The sequence below is a fragment of the Scyliorhinus torazame genome, chromosome 11, assembly GCF_047496885.1.
Source record: "Scyliorhinus torazame isolate Kashiwa2021f chromosome 11, sScyTor2.1, whole genome shotgun sequence".
Lineage (NCBI taxonomy): Eukaryota > Metazoa > Chordata > Chondrichthyes > Carcharhiniformes > Scyliorhinidae > Scyliorhinus > Scyliorhinus torazame.
This window is the reverse complement of record NC_092717.1, coordinates 164452059-164472174: the sequence shown is the minus strand read 5'-3', so window position 1 is coordinate 164472174 and position 20116 is coordinate 164452059. Positions and strand designations below refer to the sequence as shown.

The window sequence follows — 20116 nt, the reverse complement described above, 5'->3', positions numbered from 1 at the left end:
GCGCGCGTAAATGATGCGGCGCCGCTCCTAGCCCCCCTGGGACGGGAGAATAGGGGGCTGGGAGCGGCCTCCGACGCCGGAGTGAAACACTCCGGTTTTCACTCCGGCGCCGGGCCTTAGTCTCCCGATGGGAGAATTGCGCCCAGGGTGCTCTGAAGGTCTGGATCCAAGGTCTTGATCAGCCTGTTGAGTTGGTGGGTATTTCCTGAAATAAGGGGAGCAAAACTGCACAAAGCCCTTCATGAGACACTATTATTCACCAGTATTAATAAATGTGTTTGCTACAGCTCAGTGGCGCACCTGTGTCTAAACCACAATGTTCTGGATTCAAGCCCCATGCAGAAATCAAGGCTGATATCTCTGATACGCCAGAGAAGTACCGAGGGATCAAATTTAATCAACAATTCAGTTCAATCAACATCACAAAGAACAAATAATCTGGTCATTATCACCTTGCTGTCTGTGGAAGATTGTTGCGTGCAAATTAACTGGCATATTTTGTATATTACAAGAGTAGTCAGACTTCCAAATGTACTTCATTAACTGCAAAGCGTTTTGAAATATCCAGTGGTTGTGAAAATCGACACATAAATGCAAGTTTTTTCTTCTGTAAATCATTGCCAGACTTGGCTGAAATAAATGGGCTGAGAATTCAATCTTCACTTTCAAAATCTTTTAGAGTAAACAGTTTTTATATAGCTGCAGCTCATGTATTGAAAAAACTACTGAGTGATCCAGTTGAATCTTCAACAGTGACAGATAACTGTTTTTATAGGCAAAAATAAATGTTTCCATTGGGATTCTTAAAATTAAACGTTGAAATAAAAGTATGACAAAAATTGTGATGACAAGAAGAAAAGTTTGTGAACTGAAACAACTTGTGCTCGCTGGTTGAGTTGGAATCTACATTCTGCAAATGTGGTTAGAATTGACACTATGAGGAAAGCCACAAATTGAGGATGCAGAAGTCACCCAAGTTAGTCCTGTTTTTTATACTTACACAGATTTACAATTGATCTTAGCAGATGAACTAAATGATACACATTAAAACAGCAATCTGATTGCCAGCTAGTCACTCAGATTGGCAGTCAGACAGGAAAATCACATTGATATCTCTGAACTTTTCAAGTGAATGTTGTATTTGTTTGTGCAAAAGCTTAGTCTTCTTTTGTTTTGGCCTGATCTTCAAAGAAAAATAGGGTGTTGAAAACCTTAATTTTTTTAGGCTCACTTTGTTGGACAGTTCTATGAACAGAAAATATAAATTCCAATAGACAAATGAAAAATCATAGGATTACAATTTATGTGGAAGGGTCCCTGTGGAGCTCCATTCACGATTATGAATCCCCACGCATTAAGAGTGCCAATAGATATTAGCTCAGATAAGTATCAGAATTAGAAAAGTGCCATGTCTTGTGTCTTGTTCTACAAGATTGAGATGCCAGTCAAAATCAAGAAGTTTTAGGAATCAAATTATATGCGAATACACGCTACAGCATGAAATTGTTTTGTAACAATAATATTTTTATAAACGCATGTACGAATAAATACCGACATAATAATAATCATCTTTACCTTTGTCACAAGTAAGCTTACATTAACACTGCAATGAAGTTACTGTGAAAAGCTCCTAGTCGTCACATTCCGGCGCCTGTTCGGGTACACCGAGGGAGAATTCAGAATGTCCAATTCACCTAACAGCACATCTTTCGGGACTTGTGGTTGGAAACCGGAGCATCCGGAGGAAACCCATACAGACACGGGGGGAACATGCAGACTCCGCACAGACAGTGACCCAAGCCTGGGACCCTGGCGCTGTGAAGCTACAGTACTAACCACAAGTATAAAGTGTCTTGTAATATATGTGTTTGTATAATCATGGGCCAAATGAAGAAAAGCTCTGTGAAAATATTGTACAAGCTGTTATTGTCTCTTGCTTAGACTTTCTTTGAATAAACATGCACCCAGTCCAACAGAATGTTTATTTTTCCACTTTCCAAAGTCCAGGAGTTCACAAGAGGACTTGTGCCATATCCCAGAGAACTAAATACAGTAGCAATGGATTCAGTTTGGTCCGAGAGAATGCTGTGTTAACACATTTTGTAATTTACTATCTAGCTTCGTAAGATATTTTTTAGAGCAGAACATAAGAATCTACGGTATTCTCAGACCATAAGACACACTGGGCCAAAAGATGCATCAGGTTATTAAACAGATGTATTCGGACATGATCTTGGAACCATAAAAATGTACAACTTTACTCAACTTTTTCAAAAAAAAGTGCATCTTACTGCCCAAAGAATATGGTAAATAAAAGTCAACGGTGTTACTTTCCTCTTTCTCTGCTTCTAGCCTTTGTTGTATCCTCTAATCTTTCACTCAACTAGTGGTGACATGACCGTCAGTAATTTCTGCCTTATTTTCTAGGATTTGCACTCTAAACCCTTCCAACTCTCAATCTTTAAAAGCTCACTCTTCAAAAAGTCTACCTCTTCAATAAATCTTTTGTTCACCTTGACCATAGCAGCTGCATCTGTTCCTGGCTTACTTTGTGAAGCACTTTATGTTTTTCCACGTTGAAGGTACAAAATAAACACAGCATCACAAAGTTGCTTCGGAACAGAAGGAGGCCATTTGGCCTCCAGCACTCCAAATAAGCACACATCCAGTTCTATTCCTCCGCCTTCGCCCTGTAACCCTTCACATTCTTCCTTTTCAGATAGCAGTCTCATTCCCCTTTGAATGCTTCAATTGAAGCTGCCTCCACCACACTCTCAGTCAGTATGTTCCAAACCCTAATCATTCGTTGCATGAAGAACATTTTCTTCAAGTCACTTTTGCTTTTTTTGCAAATTACTTTAAATCTATGTTCCCTCATTCTCATCATTTCATGGGTGGGGATAGTCCATCCCTATCGACTCTGTCCAAACTCATGATTTTGAATAACTCTTATCAAATCTCCTCTCAGCCTTCCTTGCTATGAGGAAAAGAGTTCTAACTTCTCCAATCTATCTTCAGAACTGAAGTTCCTCCAGGTTCCCCTGGAACCATTCTCTAGATTGTTTTTTCACCCTCTCCAATGCCTTCACATCCTTCAGGCTCTGCATCAATTCTTTTTGGAAGTTCATGTACACCTCATCAACAGCAGCAAGTGGTGATAAGCAGCGCTGAGGATGAGGAATTGTGCAAAGATGAAAATGTGTTTTGGTGGTCTGAAAATGGTAGCAATGTGGAAACAGACAAAGGTAAAATTAGGATTCCAATAAAAAAAAGATAGGTCTCAGGATTTCAAACTGAAGCTCTTGATCCAGAGGAAATCCACAATTAGATCTTCAGGACTCTGCAAATCTTGTGCCTCGCATGTTTGAGAAAGGGATCCTTGAAAGTATGTTAACATTTTCTGGAACCTGCTGAAAACAGCGTCAGTGCAGGTGTCATCCCACCCAACAGATGCACCATTACACGACTGGGTGTATTCTATTGGACACTAACAAGTGGGAAAGTGTTATGTATCTGGGAATATATTTTTGCTGGTTCTGCGTTACGTGATGTGTAGTAACATCAGCAGCGAGTTCGCGCAGGCTTTAGGCAGAACACCGTCTTGACTGTATGAGCAACACCCTTAATAAACCTCTCATCGTATTTTACAAGAATCCAAAGTGTGGGCACCTCCATATTGTTTTTCTTTGCGCAACAAAGAAATATAACAGGAGAAAAAACTAGCGATGAGGACTGAGGCAAAAGAATCGCTGGAAAGTCGACTAACTGTGAAGCGGCATTGGGAGCAACAGAGGATTCTCATCACACACACACACACACACACACACACACACACACACACACACACACACACACACACACACACACACACACACACACACACACACACACACACACACACACACACACACACACACACGGCGGGCAAATCACTGCCGCCGATGTTTCGGTTTAAAAATAGTTTTGACAGCAACTGTGAGCAAGTAGACAAATAGTCAGGGAAGACTTGCTTGCGTTGAAGTGAGTGGGGCCTGGGCTGTAGGCACCGCGCATGTGATGAAGCTACACAGGCTGCTTGCATGTGGCTTTTGAAGTCTGCCGACTCTGCAAGGGCCACTACTCGGTAGAAAAGCTCAAATACTCAGGCATTAAAAGGGGAAAGATATCCCAGTTGTTTGTTCAAGGGATTGTGCCATACTTTGCAACACAGTTGGAAGGGAGGAAGTGTAGACCCTTAGAGCGGGATCCCAAAAAAAAGACAGGTGCCATGAATGCGTTTGATGAGAATTATGAAACATGGAATTTATATGAAGAAAGATTACAATTTGTTCTTAATAGCTAATCAGACACCGGAGGACTGAAAGGTGGCAACATTTCTCAGCTCAGTTGGCGATAAAACATTTATGCTGCTTCAGAATCTTTCACCGGCATAAACAGGAGACAAATTGTTCGGTGAATTAATGAAAATTATAGAGAGGGACATTTCTCTCCTCAACTCTTATTGATTGCAGAAAGGTTCCGTTTCCACGTTGTCAGGAAGAAGGTGAAACCATTTTACAGTTTATAGCATCTTTAAGGAGATTAGCTAGATACTGTGAATGTGGTACAACACTTGATGATACTCTTTGAGACAGGCTGGTTTGTGGATTACACAGTAAGCAAATCAGAGGAAACTGCTCACTGTAAGTGACGTAACTCTGAAAGCTGCTGTAGAAGTTACCACATCTATGGAGCTTGCAACAAGAGAAGCTTCGCAGATAGAGGCTGGAGAAAAGATCCACAAAATGGATACCTTAAGGAACAAGGCTGCAAAAGTGCAACCATGTCACGGTTGTACACAGGTTGGACACTTAGCGGGGGAATGCCTGATCGAATTTGCTGATTGGCTCATTGAACTTGCGAGGAGGCGGCACTGGCCAACAGCTATGGGGGGCCGGGGAGGGGGGAGACAGTGGACCGACCCTCGACCTCCATGCCAGAGCTGAGGAGGTTAGGCGGGCAGCCCACCAAAGAACAGACGTCAGAACAGATAAAACCATCACCCGTCAGCAGTCAGGCAGCCAGCCAAGAGCACACGCGGTTGCCAGGACTTGAGGCCCAGCCACCTGAGCGAGAGCTGAGGTGTGAGCAGTCGGGAGGTGTGAAAGGTAGGCAAGAGCCGGTAACGTGGTTGTCGGACAGCAGTAGCCAGCGGGATACTCGACCAGAGCCAGAGCTAAGAGTGAGAGGGCTGGGCGGCAACCGGAAAGGTGGTGAGGGCGAGAGAGCACACATGGTCGTTGAGGCTTGGCCACCTGAGCGAAAGGTATGAGCAGTTGGGAGGTACGAGAGCCAGGCATGCGCCAGTGTCGTAGTTCTCGGGGAACGCGGTGTCTCGACCAGAGGCCAGGGTGACAACCAATTGCATTTTGGAATATTGACTTGGAATTCAGTTATCCGTAATTTAACACAAGGTCCAGTTGCTACTGCCCACAAAACAACAGTGCCGCCAGTGCTGTTAATCCATTCCATGAATTCTCCTATTTGGGATTCAGCAGGGGAAGATTCAATGGGTGTTATAACCTGCCTGCTTACCATTGGCTGGGGACTAATGACAATCCCACAATCCTGTGGGAGTATGAGCTTCCCCAATGAGGGGGGGGCGGAGAAATCATTAGCAGACTCCCTGTATAAATAAAGCTGGCCAGTTTGGAACCAGCAGGAAGGAGTAAGCAGCAAGTGGAGTTGCTACTGTGTATATATATATGTTATTGTAAATAAATGTTATTTCTTTGTATCCTTGAAACTCGTGCTGGATTCTTCGTGGCCCTCACAAAACTGGCGACGAGGATGGGATGTTATAACCTGCCTGCTTACCATTGGCTGGGGACTAATGACAATCCCACAATCCTGTGGGAGTATGAGCTTCCCCGATGACGGGGGCGGAGAAATCATTAGCAGACTCCTCACAAAAATGGGGGACTCAACCATGACACTTTGATAAAGATCTTCAGGTTTTTTGTCAAGGCGTGTTGATTTCTCCGAGGAATCAATATGCAGTTCCATCTGCTGGGGATTGACTACCGCAAGCTTTAGAGGCGGTTTAGAATCCCGAGAGGAGCTGGAGGACCCAACTTCTAAACCAGTCAGGAAATACAGGGCAGGATTATCCCATCCCGCGGCAGAGTGTCCACGCCGGCGGAAACGCCGTCGCGTTTTACGATGGTGTGAACAGTCTCTTTCTGTCTCTCTATCCGTCTCCCTCTGCCTCTCCCTCTGTCGCTCCTTCTCTCTGGCCTACAGGGGGCCAGCACGGCACTGGAGTGGTTCGCAGCGTTCCAGCTGCCGATCCCAGTGCGAACTGTGCGCTGCGGGATCCACGCCGGTGCCAACAAGGACATGCGCAGTGGCGCCGGCGCCAACGCGCGCATGCGCAGTGGCCTCCTTCAACGCGCCGACCCTGACGCAACATGGCGCAGGAGACTACAGAGGCCGGCGCGTAGGAAAGGAGGCCCCCAGCCACAGAGGCTGGCCCGCCGATCGGTGGGCCCCGATCGCGGGCCAGGCCACATCAGAGCTCCCCCCCCACAACAGGCCGCCACCCAACCCTTCCACGCTGAGGTCCTGCCGGCCCAGAGCAGGTTAGAATGGCGCCGGTGGGACTCGGCTTTTTCTTACAGCCGCTTGGCGGGCCGGCCGCATAGAGCGGCCCGTGACCGGCGCCACGCCAACCTCTGCAGAGAATCGCGTGCTGGTGTCGGAGCGGCGTGGCCCATTTGTGGGGATTCTCCGGCCCGGCCCGGGGCTGGGAGAATCCCGCCCCCTATTCCTGATCCAGCATGTTTACTTTTGGCCATTCGATCTTTGACCCATGATTATATTGGTTTGATTTCACGCTGGGGTTGTTTAGGCTGCCGATTTTCAAATTGGCTCTCAGTTCCTTGCAGTTCCAAGAGGGGTTTCATCTGTTAGCTTTTGCCCAGAGAGCCCACTGTTTGATTTTTCACTTTTTGAGAGTTGTCCATGAATTCTGCCATTTAAGCGTCAAGGCCAAATTTTATTACCAGGCAGTCAACAGGAAATTCCATTATCGTTTCTTTCCCAACAATCAATCTATTTTCTTGCGAGTCAGCATGCAATTCAATTTGGCATTCAAGTTTGCAGTTGGATGTGGATTTCCATGGTTTTGTTTCTGCTGGATGCTCCATTAGTACAGCACTCACCAAATGACATTGAACTGGCATGGACCCAGCTTGAGAGTCAATAATATATTGCTTAGTCCATTAAATTCAGGCATTACAATTGGAAGGCTTGTTTCGCAAGATTTGAATTCTTCGGAATAATTTGGCTTTGAATGCGTGCAGTCTCTTTGCAAGATGGCACAGGAGGGGTGTATTTTTGTCATGGTGTTTTGAGACCATACTTAATTTGTCGATGCTTCTGCTATTGTTATGATGGAGGCCCGCTCTTTTTCTGCAACTCTGTTTCAGTTCTGGAAACGTGTAATTTGCTCATTTTTACTGGTCTGTCTCTTGTAACCTGCTCTTGGCACAAGAGTCATTCGCAATGCTTGTGTGGAACTATCAACATCTTCACTTGTCTTTGTATGTTGAATTTACTGCCTTTTGGATGGATGGATCCCCCATCACTCTTAATACTGGCCTTCTGAAAGTTTCTTCTCTTCTGGACAAAGAACAGAATCCTGATTGTATGAGCAACACCTTTAATGAGCCTCTCATCATGTTTTACAAGAATCCAGAGAACGGGCACCTCCATACATTTCCTCTTCGCGGCAACAAAGAAATACAATAGAAAGATAGAGTGGAAAACGTGCTTTAGAGAGGGGGCAGAAATCATTTACAACAATGGTTCCAAGGAAGAGGAGCTGCACTTATGAGGATAGATTGTTGAATCTGGGATTCATCTTCTTGGAGAAGAGGAGATTGAGAAGAGCTTCAATGGTGATGTTAGAGTCATGAGGGGTCTAGACAGAGTAGACCAAAGAGAAATCACTCCCATTGGCAGAGGCAGTGAGAACCAAAAGGACACAAGTGAAGTTGATTGGCAAGAGAATAAAAGGTGATGAAAGGAAAAGGAATTACACAGCGAATGGTTAGGATATGGATTGCACTGCCTGGGATTGTGATGGAGGCAGATTCAATCCTTGCTTTCAAATGGGAATTGGATAAGCGCCTAAAGCGGAAAAATTTGCAGGTATAAGGAGAAAAGATGGGCAAGTGGGTCTAGCTGTGTTGCTCTTGCAGAGAGCTGGCATGTCTGTGATGAGGCAATTGTCCTCTTTCTGCACTGTAATTATTCGATGATAAAATAAAGGAGTCTCTAAAGCTCTGGTTTTGTGGGGTGATGATAGCATTGTGGTAATGTCCAAAGGCCTAGGCGAATGCTCCAGGGACATGGTTTCAAATGCCACCATGACAGTAGGTGGAATTTGAATTGTGTTAATAATCTGGAATATAAAGTTAGTGTCAGTATTGGTGGCAATGAAACTATTATTGATTGTTGCAAAAGCCCATCTGATTCACTCATGTCCTTTAGGGAAGGAAATCTTCCGTCCTTACCTGGTTTGGCCTACATGTAACTCCAGACCCACAGCAATGTGGTTGGCTCTTAACTGCCCTCTGCAATGGTCAATCAAGCCACTCAGTTCAGGGGCAATTAGGGATAGGCAACAAAGACTGGCCTTGCCAGCAATGCCCACAATCCAAAAGAATAGAAAGTCTGGATTTGCTGAATGTACACTTATTCTTGATCAACTGGCCAATGACTGGCGAGTTATCGAGTTCCACAGCAGACCAGCCAAGAATGCAATTAGAGGGACTTCAAGTGGCAGCCATGGAGTGAGTATTCACACACTGGACAGCAGCGGCTCGAAGACATTGGTTTGAGCTCTTTTTACCCGAAAGTGGGGTAGTTTCGACAGGAAAGTGTAGCTGAAGGTGTGATGGAGAAGTTCCCCCTGTGAGTGACATGTCTGCTGGTTACCAGAGCCAGTAGAAAAAGGTTAAAGAGCTGGCCAAGGAACTGGAAGAGACCTGTGGCGCAGTAGCAATTGGAAAGATGGTGGAGGGGGAAGGCTTGTCGCAGTTTGGAAAACCCCAGATGGAGCAGTTGATGGAGTTTATTAGAGAAGAGTTCCACCAGCAGAGAAAGGTTTTGCAGGAAGATCAGTCAAAGGCCTTGGAGGGAGTGGTAGCACGCCTGAAAAGGATCAATGGAGCGAGCTGAGAAATATCTGGAGGCACAGGGGTCGCGAATTCGGAAGAAGGTGATGTCTGACCACAGTGATCGGGTGGTGGTGTTGGAGGCAGAGGTGGAGCTCCTGGGGGACCTTCACAAGTCACTAAGGGAGGAGCAGGAGATCAGATTAGGAAGGCAAAATCTGTGTATCGTTGGCCTGCCTGAGGGTGTGGAAGGTAGAAATGCAATGAGATACGTCTCAAGGATGCTGGTGGGGCTGGTGGCGGAGGGGATGCTGGACAGGGCCCCAGAGATGGGCAGGATGCAAAGGTCACTAAGGCAGAAGCTGAGAGCAGGGGAGCCGCCGTGGGCGCTGCCCGTGAGGCTCCGTACATTTTTGGAAGAAGAAAAGATCCTGTGATGGGCCAGGGAGAAGCGGAAATGTGAATGGGAAGGGAACAGGGTCCAAATCTATCAAGATATTGTAGCGGAGCTGGTGAAGAGGCGTGCCGGGTTTAACAAGGCCAAAGCGGTGCTATACCAAAGGCAGATTCGGTTTGGAGTTCTGTAACCAGTGGAACTGTGGGTGACTTTCGATGGCCGGGAGTACTATTTTGAAACCGCAGAGGAGGCCAACGACTTCATCAAAGACCATAAATTGGGGGAGAACTGAATGTTGATGGGAGGCGGAGGAGCTGGTGCAGCAGAGATTGGAAGATGCGGGTATTGGGCGGTTTGAGGGTGGGGACCTTTGTCGTGTGCGGTGATTTGATGTTGTGGTTATTTGTTAAGCGGCAATAATTTTGTAAGGTGGCAACTACACCCCCCCCCATACCATCACCATCTGTAACCTGTGGTTTTGGAACTCTCTTTGTTTATGTGGGGGAGGGTGGGGTGCACAGACCAAAGAGGGACGGACAGGGGAAGGATGGAGGGGTAGGTAGGAGGAGCCTTCGGGCAGGAGCTGCGACACTGGCAAGTAATGCCGGTGAACGGAAGGTGGGGTAGGTGGCCCGCGGGGATGGCCAAGTGAAATCAAAGCAAAATCAAAGGAGGTAGAATTGGAAGGGGATGATGGCAGACGGTAAAAGGGGAGTGGAGGCGTAAGCCACTAGTAAGGTTCGTAACATGGAACATACGGGGGCTGAACGGGCTGGTGAAGGGGTCTCGACTCTTTGCGCATTTGAGGAGCTTGAAGGTGGGGGTGGTCTTTCTACAGGAGACGCACCTCCGGGTGAAGGATCAGGGTAGGCTGAAAAAGGGATGGGTGGGACAGGTATTCCACTCGGGGTTTGATTCAAAGTCACAGGCGGTGGCCATTTTGCTGAGAAAAAGGACGGGATTTGTAGGGTCCTGGGTGGGAGGTATGTGATAGTGAGCAGGGTGTTGGAGGGGACTAGCATGCTAGTGAATGTCTAAGTGTTAAATTGGGACGACGTGGGGTTTGTGAAGGAGTTGCGGAGTATGATCCCGGACCTAGACATGCATCAGTTGGTTATGGGGGTTGATTTTAACTGCATGTTGGAACAGAGTTTGGATAGGTCGAGCCCTAAGTCAATGGGGGGGGGGGGGGGGGGGGAAAGAGAATTCTAGACATATTAGGTGGGGTTCAGGGCTTCTCAGGTTATAAGCTGAATGTTGGAAAGAAGTAGCTGTCCCGGTGATTGGTTGGGGGGCCAATCTGGGGCTGTTGCCATTTAGGGTAGCCAGGGAAATGTTCAGGTATTTGGGGTTCGAGGTGACAGGGGAGTGGTTGACGATGGGCAAGTAGAACTTGACAACGTTGGTGGAGGTGGTTGGGGGGACTTTAGGAGATGGGATACATAACACCTGACACTGGCTGGGAGAGTTTACACCTGACACTGGCTGGGAGAGTTAAACTGAACATTCTGCCAAGGTTCCTGTTTGTATTCCAGACCCTCCTGATCTTCATTCGGAATGCCTTATTACGGAAACTGGACACAGCGATCTCGGAGTTTATATGAGCAGGGAAGGAATCTAGGGTGAAGAGGGCCCTATTGCAGAAGCAGAAAGGGGGGTTGGCACTACCAAACCTGCTGCATTACTACTAGGTGGAAAATGTGGCTAAGGTGAGATGGTGGTGGGGGGGGGTTAGAGTGGGTTAGAATGGAGGAGGAGTCCTGTAGGGGATCCAGCTTGAGGGCCATGGTGACGGCGTCGCTTCCGCTTTCGCCAGGGAGGTACACAGTGAGCCCAGTGGTGCAGTCTATGATCAGGGTGTGGAACCAGTTGAGGAGACACTTTAGGATGGAGGGTCGTCAGTGCAGACACTGTTGTATGGGAACCACGGGTTTAAGCCGGAGGAGTCAGATGGTATGTAAGGAAAGTGGAAGGAGGTAGTACTGGTGAGGGATCTATACCTGGAGGAGAGTTTTGCAGGTCTGGAAGAGCTGCAGGAGAGGGTGGAGCTGCAAGTTCAGCTATATGCAAGTGAGAGATTTTGCGCGGAAAGAATGGAGAGGGTTTCCCAAGCTGCCGGAGTAAACGCTGTTGGAGCGGCTGCTGCTCCAGTCTGTGGAGGGGGAGGGCAGGATTGGTGATATATATGGGTGGCTGGGGGAGCAAGGGGGAGTGCAGGTTGTGAGGATTAAGAATAAATAGGAGGAGCCGGGGGGTGGATGGGGGGATAGGATGGAGATTGTGGAGTGAGGCGATTCGCAGGGTAAATTCAATCTCCTCGTGTGTAAGGGCAAGTTTGATTCAGTTTAAGGTGGTGCACAGGGTGCATATGACTCGGGCGAGGATGAGTGGGTTCTTCCAGGGCGTGGCAGATGAGTGTAAGAACCATGGGCGAGGGCCAGCAAATTAAATGTTCTGGGACTGTGAGAAGTTGAAGAAATACTGGGTGTATTCGGACGCTATCGAAGATTGTGGGGATAGAGATCGGGCCAGACCCAACGGTGGTGATTTTTGGGGTATCAGAAATGCCGGAGCTGATGGATGGAAGGAAGGGAAGGGAGGATCTTGTGGCCTTCACCTCTCTTATTGCCCTGCGAAGGATATTGTTGGATTGGCGATTGGCTTTCTTCCTACTGAAAAAGATCAAGTTTGAATTGAGGGCATCAGCTGAGGCACGGTGTGGACTGTTCAATTTTTGAGGAATCTTTGGGTGGGGGGGGGGGTAAAAAGGGGCAAAACTTGCACAAACTGTGAACTGTGGGGTGTTGATCATGTTTTTTGATTCATGCCTTTGTGCTTTTGAATATGTTTGGAATAAAATACATTTTTATTTTAAAAGTGTAATTGGAGAAAAACAATTTTACACAGCAAGTGGTGAAAATCTAGAATGATCCCCTTCAAAATGCTGTGGATGCTGTGTCAGCTGAAATTTTCAATAAGGTGCCTTGCAGTTTTTCATTAGCGGTGGGTATCATGGGGAATGGAACAGATAGCAGGCAAGGGAACAGGTACAGATCAACTATGATCTAATTTACGTGACAGTGCAGACACAAGAGGCTAAATTGCCCACTCTAATTCCTCTTAAATTAATTTAGTGTGGTTGCCAAACTGATTCACAGAAGAGGGAAGGTAGAGTAATTCCTGATGCTTGAACATGAAAGTCAACAAGAATAGTGTTTCAGCAGAGAGAAAGTTAGATTTAATCGATGAACATCAATAATAAATTTAAAAGTTCTAGCTTCAAAACAGAAACATAGATCACAAACGTATTTAGTGAAGACAAGCTCAACGTCAAATGGTTCGAGGAAGCGAAGGTCAGCAGCAATGGCATCAGAACAAAGTCAAAGCCTAAGTGCCTTCTTTTGATCAAAAAGTTGAAAATAAAAACCGAGGCAAATTTGCGGTAGGAAAGGCAAAACTTGTTTCAGTGAGAAAAACATGCAGAACAAAGGACATGGAGGATAAGGTATGGTTATGCAGAGAACAGCGGTCCACATAAATTTTGTTCATAGAAATTGTTGACTAGCCACAGGTGGTGGCAGTGTTTTAGCTACCTGCACTTACTTAAGCTGACACAATACAGGTAAATATTCAATATATAGGTGCAATAGACAAATAGCTATACTATTCAACAGCCAAGAAAGTAAGAGTGCTCACAATGATCAAAAAGCATTCTCTCATTTTGCTTCCCATCTTGCCATTTAACTAAAAAAAACATAAGTTAAGTGCAAACATGCATGCCACGTGAATATGATTATCAAGATCACATGCCCAAGGACTATATCCATTACTTGCTAATCAGTAATCCAATTAGCCATATCTGGATTCCCAATAAGCTACATGCTGGTTGGAGGCTAATGTACGAACAACACGGTTCTACACTGCCAACTCCAAAGGCATGGGAAGGATAGATAACAAATACATTCATCTGCAGCAAATAAGATGAATGAGTTGCTGTTAAGTACTGTGAAGCAACTGGTCAATGCTACATTCCTATAGACCTGCAAGTTCATTTCCTTCAAGTACTCATCCAATTTCCTCTTGAAATCATTAGTTATTTCTGCTATCACCACCATTGTGCGCAGCAAGTTCCAGATCATCACCAATCGCTGTTTAAAAAAAATTATCCCCCATACTCCCCCTTCATCTCTTGCTCAGGACCATAAATCTGTGGTCTCCTAGTCTTTTTGCCGCCAGCTAGTGAAAGGATTTTTCCTTGTCTACTTTACTTAAGCCTATCATAATCTTGTATACCTCTATGATATCTTCCTTCAATTTCCTTTACTCCCCAAGGAGAGCAAACACAGTTTTTCCAATCTAACTTTGTAATTGAAATCTCACATCTGTGGAAACACTCTTTACCCTCTCAAATGCCCTCATACCCATCCTAAAATGTGGTGACCTGAATTGAATGTAATACTCTAGCTTGAGCCTACCTAGAGTTGTTTATGAAGCTTCAGCATAACGCTCTGGTTTTGGACTCAATAGGCCAGATTTTCTCTACCAAAGCAAGTAGCTGAAGTTAGAAATGTTCTCAGTACTTCACACCCACCTCAGTTTAAGTAATCCTGTTAGACTCATGCTCCCCGCCCACCTGCACTTGCCACTCTCTCAATATCCAGATGCCATGAGCAACGCAGAGGTGAAAAAAACTTGTAACAATCCAATACAGCTCTCATCCATACAGACATGAGTGAAATAGAGCTCCTTTCATGAAATCCATTCAAAGCTGAAGTGTTCAAGCTCTTATAAAAACAAACTTCTATTCAGTATCCATATCAAGGACAGGTAATCTTTACTAGCCTCTTTAAACTGCCAAGCTATGCGAACTCAGAATTCCCTGCTGAGATAATATATTTTGAAACTCAGCCAAACATTCATAATGACATAATAATATCCATTAAGAAAGATCACCAAAGAACTGTATTTAAACTGCAGACAGGTGGTAATGCTTTTTTCCAACCTACACCAGACAGCCTGTCAATCAAAGCAGTTCTGCAGAGACTTTTTTATTTAACTTTAATTTGTAGCTTAAGCCTGTTTTATTGCCAAGTTTAAAGAGGAGGATCTTTTAAAAATGTCAGATCATGACACTTAAGTAGACCGTAACTGTCTTTTAAAGGCATTTATGCCCACTCCACAAATCCATGCCTTCCGCTCTGCGTGTTAAGCACTTACAACAGCCAAAACGGGATCTATGTGAACTCAGCACTAAGTTCAAATAGCCCTACTGAGCAAGTTTCTCATCTGTGCGAATCACACCCACCCACTTCTCCCTGCCGGCAAAACTTAGATCTGCCAAACCTCTGTATCCGGGTCCTATGCACCATTTTTAAAGGTCTGAGGAGTCTTCCCAAATTCCAGGTCCAATGTCTTTATTTGGAAGCCCAAGATCTCATATGCATTGCTAACCACAATCTCAATTTGTTCTGTCACCTTCAAGGTTGATGCACATGTACCTCTAGATCCCTCTTTAGAACAATTATTTCTCTCTTGTCTCTCCCTGTTCCTCCTCCAAAAAGTCCTTCTCTATATTAAATTCTATCTGCTACTTGTCTGCCAATTCCACGAGTCTAAGTTTCAGGAGATTCTCATCATCCTCACTGTTTACCATTCCTCCAAGTTTTGTATCATTGTCAAATTCTGAAATTCTACTCTATATTCCAAGATCCAAATAATTTATATATAGCAAGAAAGGTAGAATTCCTATTACTGACTCTTGGGAACCACCACATCCTCAAGTCTGAAAAATAACCATCTACCACAACTCGCTGTGTTCTGTTCTTAAGCTAATTTTTTTAAAAATCCAATTGGACACTGACCCCACTATTCATGAGGTCAATTTTATTCATCAGCTTCTATATGGCATCTTGTCAAACACATCCTTAAAATCCACATGAACAACATTTGCAACCTTCTCCGTTACTTAATAAAAAAATTTATTAGACTAGTCAAAACACAATCTCCCTTTTGCAAAACTGTGCTGGGTCTTCTCCATACTTAGCTCTCGCCAAGTGCATATCGATTTTTGTCACTGATTATAGTTTCTAAAACCTTGCCAACTATTGATGTTAAATGAACTGATCTGTGGTTCCTAGGTCTGTCCTTGTGCCCTTTAAACTAGAATCATAGAATTTACGGTGCAAAAGGAGGCCATTCAGTCCATGGAGTCTACACCGGCCCCTGAAAGAGCACCCTACCTAAGCCCACACCCCCACCCTATCCCCGTAACCGAGCAACCACACCTAACCTTTGGACAATTTACCGTGACCAATCCACCTAACCCGCAAATCTTTGGACTGTGGAAGGAAACCGGAGCACCCGGAGGAAACCCACACAGACATGGGGAGAATGTGCAGACTCCGCACTGACAGTGACCCAAGTTGGGAATCGAACCCGGGTCCCTGGTGCTGTGAAGTAACAATGCTAACCACTGCGCGATCGTGCCGCCCCATAATTCAATAATCATTTATCGAATAATAATGTCACATTTCCCACTCTCCAATGCTCTGGCACCTCTCATGTATCGAGGGATGATTGAAAGATTATGCCAAGTCCTTCTACTATCCTCACCCCCACTTCTGTTTGCAACCTGGGATGCAAGGGTCCCAGGCCAGATGATTCTTCTACATAGCTAGCTGTTCCAATATCTCCTTCTTCCCAATTTTTAATCACCTTTCTCAAACTTTGCGATTGACCTGGCTCTTACTTGACAAATTCACTTCACATGCATCAGGCACCCTCTTTTTTTATTTCATCATAATTACTATCTCGATTGGCATCCAAGCAATCCTGTTTTTAAGCTTCCCTATCTTTTGCCCTCATTGGAACGTACCTTGCCTCTACCTGATGTATCTCTTCTATAAATATCTCCATTGTTCTGTTACATTATTTCCTCTCTGGTCTTTGGTTCCATTTCACGCTGGCTAGATCCCTTCTCATCACATTGAAATTAGGCCTCTTCTAGTTTAGATGTTCTAATTTAGATCAGAGGTTCCAAAACTGTGGGTTGTGACTCTCGATAGAGTCATCAAACTTTGTGCATTTGAGTCCACGCACTGTAATCCTGTCCTTGCATTTCCCTACTCCTTCTTGGTTCACTCCCATCTAATATGGAACTATTCCTTTCTCAAGTGCTACTTAGCACTCAAATTCTGCACCTCATTCCTCCTTTCTACTTCTATATCCCAGTGCCCATCCCACTGCCAATTTAGTTCAAACCCTTCCAAACTACATTTGTGAATCTTCCCAAGGGGATATTGGTGCCAAACTCAACTGTACCAGCACATAAATAAAAGTTTACAAGAGCTAATCAGAAGCAGGGCACTCTGATGAGTAAATCACCTCCTGACTTCCCACGGTCTGTCCATTATCTACATGGAACAAGTCAGGAATGCGATGGAAAATGCCTGAATGACTGCAATTCCAACAACACTCAAGAAACTCCAACATCATCCAGGACAAAGCAGACAACTTGATCGCAACCTTACGTATCACCTTAAAAAGTAATTCCCTCCACTACCACTGGCAGCAGCGTTTGTCATTTTCAAGATCTACTGCAGTAGCCTGCCAGGTTTGTTCAACAACATTTTCCAAGCATGATCGCAGCAGGTACACAATGTTCCCCTTTATATCACTCGCCACCCTTAACTAACAGCACTGCCAGAGTCTTTACACAACTGCAACAGTTTCAGGCTGCAGATCTCCATTACCTTCTCTCAGACAATTAGAGATGCCATCAGCAACCTCACCCCATGAATGAACAAAAATGACATGACACCCATAGTATATGAAATATAATTACTGTCTGTTGAGTCTAGCTTCATAAACACACAAGCTGCCTGTAAAGAGTGAACAAATTCACTACACTGGGTATCTCGTGAATGATTATCAAAATTAAGGCAGATGACTCAAAGCTGGGTCAAAGAGATAAGGAGCATCTTAAAGGAAGAGAGACAGAGAGGTTTATGGAGGGAATTCCAGAACTTCTGGCCTTATCAGTTGAAGGCACAACCACCAATGGTGGTGAGATTAAAATCGGGGATTTTTAAAAAATTCATTCAAGGGATGTGAGCTTCGCTGGCTAGGCAGCAATTTTTGTTCATTCCTAATTGCCCTTGAGACGGTAGTGGTGAGCCACCCCCTTGAACCGCTACAGTCCATGTGATGTAAGTAAACCTACATTGCTGTTAGGGAGGGGTTCCAGGATTTTGACCCAGTGACAGTGAAGGGACGACCATATATTTCCAGGTCAGACTAGTGAGTGGCTTGAGAGGGACTTCCAAGTAGTGGTGTCCCCATGTGTCGACGACCCTTGTCCTTCTAGATGGTAGTGGCTGAGAGTTTGGAAAGGTGTTGGCTAAGGAGACTGTGAGAGCTCCTGCAGAGCGGGAGGGGCCAGAATTGGAGGAGTGAAGATACCTCACCTCTTTGTGGGGCTGATTGGATATGGCGGAGAGAGGGAAGAATGGTTTGAAGACAAGGATGAGAATTTTTCTTTGAATCAAGACATTGTTTAACCAGGAGCCAATTTAAGTCAGCGAGCCACAAGGGCGATAGATGAACGGGTCATGATGTCAATTCAGACATGGGCAAGAGTTTTGGATGACTTCAATGGTAATGGGATAATCAAAGCGGTAGCAAAGGCATACATGACTGAAGAATTCAGCAGCCAATCAAGTAACAAATTAGCCGAACCTCACAAGGCAAGGCAGGTCAAGTTACAAAATGAAATGAAATGAATGAAAATTGCTTATTGTCACAAGTAGGCTTCAAATGAAGTTACTGTGAAAAGCCCCTAGTCGCCACATTCCGGCGCCTGTTCGGGGAGGCTGTTACGGGAATATAGTGCAATAGCTTGGCAAAATAAAAGGGTGGCACAGTAGCACAGTGGTTAACACTGTTGCTTCAAGCGCCAGGGTGCCAGATTAGATTTCCGGCTTGGGCCACTGTCTGTGTGGAGTCTGCATGTTCTCCCAGTGTCTGCATAGGTTTCCTCCGGGAGCTCCAGTTTCCTCCCACAAGTCCCAAAAGATGTGCTGTTAGGTCATTTGGACATTCTGAATTCTCTCTCTGTGTGCCCGAACAGGCGCCGGAATATGGCGACTAGGGGATTTTCACAGTAACTTCATTGCAGTGTTAATGTAAGCCTACTTGTGACAATAATAAAGGTTATTATTACTATAAGGGGGGCAGAAACAACAAACACAAATGGACTCAAAAGTGTTTTCAAAACACGCTAAAGGAGCATTTCACTGCAACACTGACGTGATTTCAATCACTCCTGTATCCTACAATTTAATTTAACCTCAAAACAGACTAATCGTACAATAATAAACCAGCTACGAAAATGGCAATAATATGAACACATAAACACTGAAATCGTGATTAGTGGGACATCTATTTGTCAATAAAAGGTATTTGACGTGACAAGTAGAAAAACAAAATGTGCTTTGAGTCCTTTTAAAGGCAGACATGGTTTAAAACTGGATTATTTGAAGGTTACAGAAGTAAAATACTGCAGATGCTGGACAAAAAAGCCAGGTCAGGCAGCATCTGTGGAGAGACAGAGTTAAGGTGTCAGGTCGATGACCCTTCATCTTAAAAAGGTCCCTAAAGGCCACCGATCTGTCTTCAAAAGGGGGAGACTGCTGACGCCCCCATTTCACTGTCGTCGTCCCCCACCCCTCCTCCACTCCAATTTATGTAGTGTGTAATTGAAGACGTCGGTAGTCGCGTCCTTAACCATTTGCTGCCAGCATGGCGAGCCTATTTTCAACCCATCCCTCCTACTTCTACTTGTCCAGGGCCAAAGCTGCGAGCTGACATGGTGAAGGCAGAAGCAGCCTGATTCCCAGACACGCGCGCACGCACTTGCTCGTGAAATCTATCGCCACTCTCAGACAAGCTGACTACGCCCTCGAAAGTTTCAACATAAATCAACGCACGTCTCAAGATCAAATTTCTTTATTTATCAGACTAAGTGTTGAACATTCGATCGTATTACTTGCGCATATATCTTACCTGGAAAGTGACCAACACTCCCGCAAGTAATTCCTTTCCGTCTGGAATGAGATTATTGGCACAGCCTAGAGAGAGGGGGGGGGATAAAAACTGAGAGAAAAGAAAAAAGACCTCGAAAACTATTTAGCCGTGCAAGCCAAGTCTTTGGCTGCAGATCTGTTCCCCGGCAACTGGAGGGGGAAAATATCCAAAGACAATCGCCCCAGCACCAACTTCCCCCTCAGCTCAATGAAGTTCACTCTGATTCCCTCAGCCCAACGTTTTACTGACAGGCTTCCCAGAGCCTGCGCACTGCGCATGCACTTGCCAAAGGGCAACCTCCTCTCCTACCATCAGACGAGTTGCGGAAGAAGGAAGTTCTCCAGCCCAATTGAAGGAAAACCTCACTTCCCATACGATAGCATGCAAACGGTGTTAAGACTCCGCTTGGCAAATGTACTACATTGCTGAAGAATGTTCCTATCAGTCCGAATGTGTCCCGGATCCACCTTCACTT

General features: G+C 45.2%; 1 protein-coding gene across 1 annotated transcript in view; it reads right to left on the bottom strand.

The window, feature by feature from the left end:
• LOC140385627 (copine-3-like) overlaps window positions 1-19876 on the bottom strand; it is a 124778-nt gene extending 104902 nt beyond the window's left edge. Inside the window, exon 1 of the mRNA XM_072467960.1 lies at window positions 19621-19876. The gene's annotated coding sequence lies outside the window, so the exon portion shown is untranslated. The remainder of the gene's footprint in view (window positions 1-19620) is intronic.
• Window positions 19877-20116: the final 240 nt, after the last annotated feature.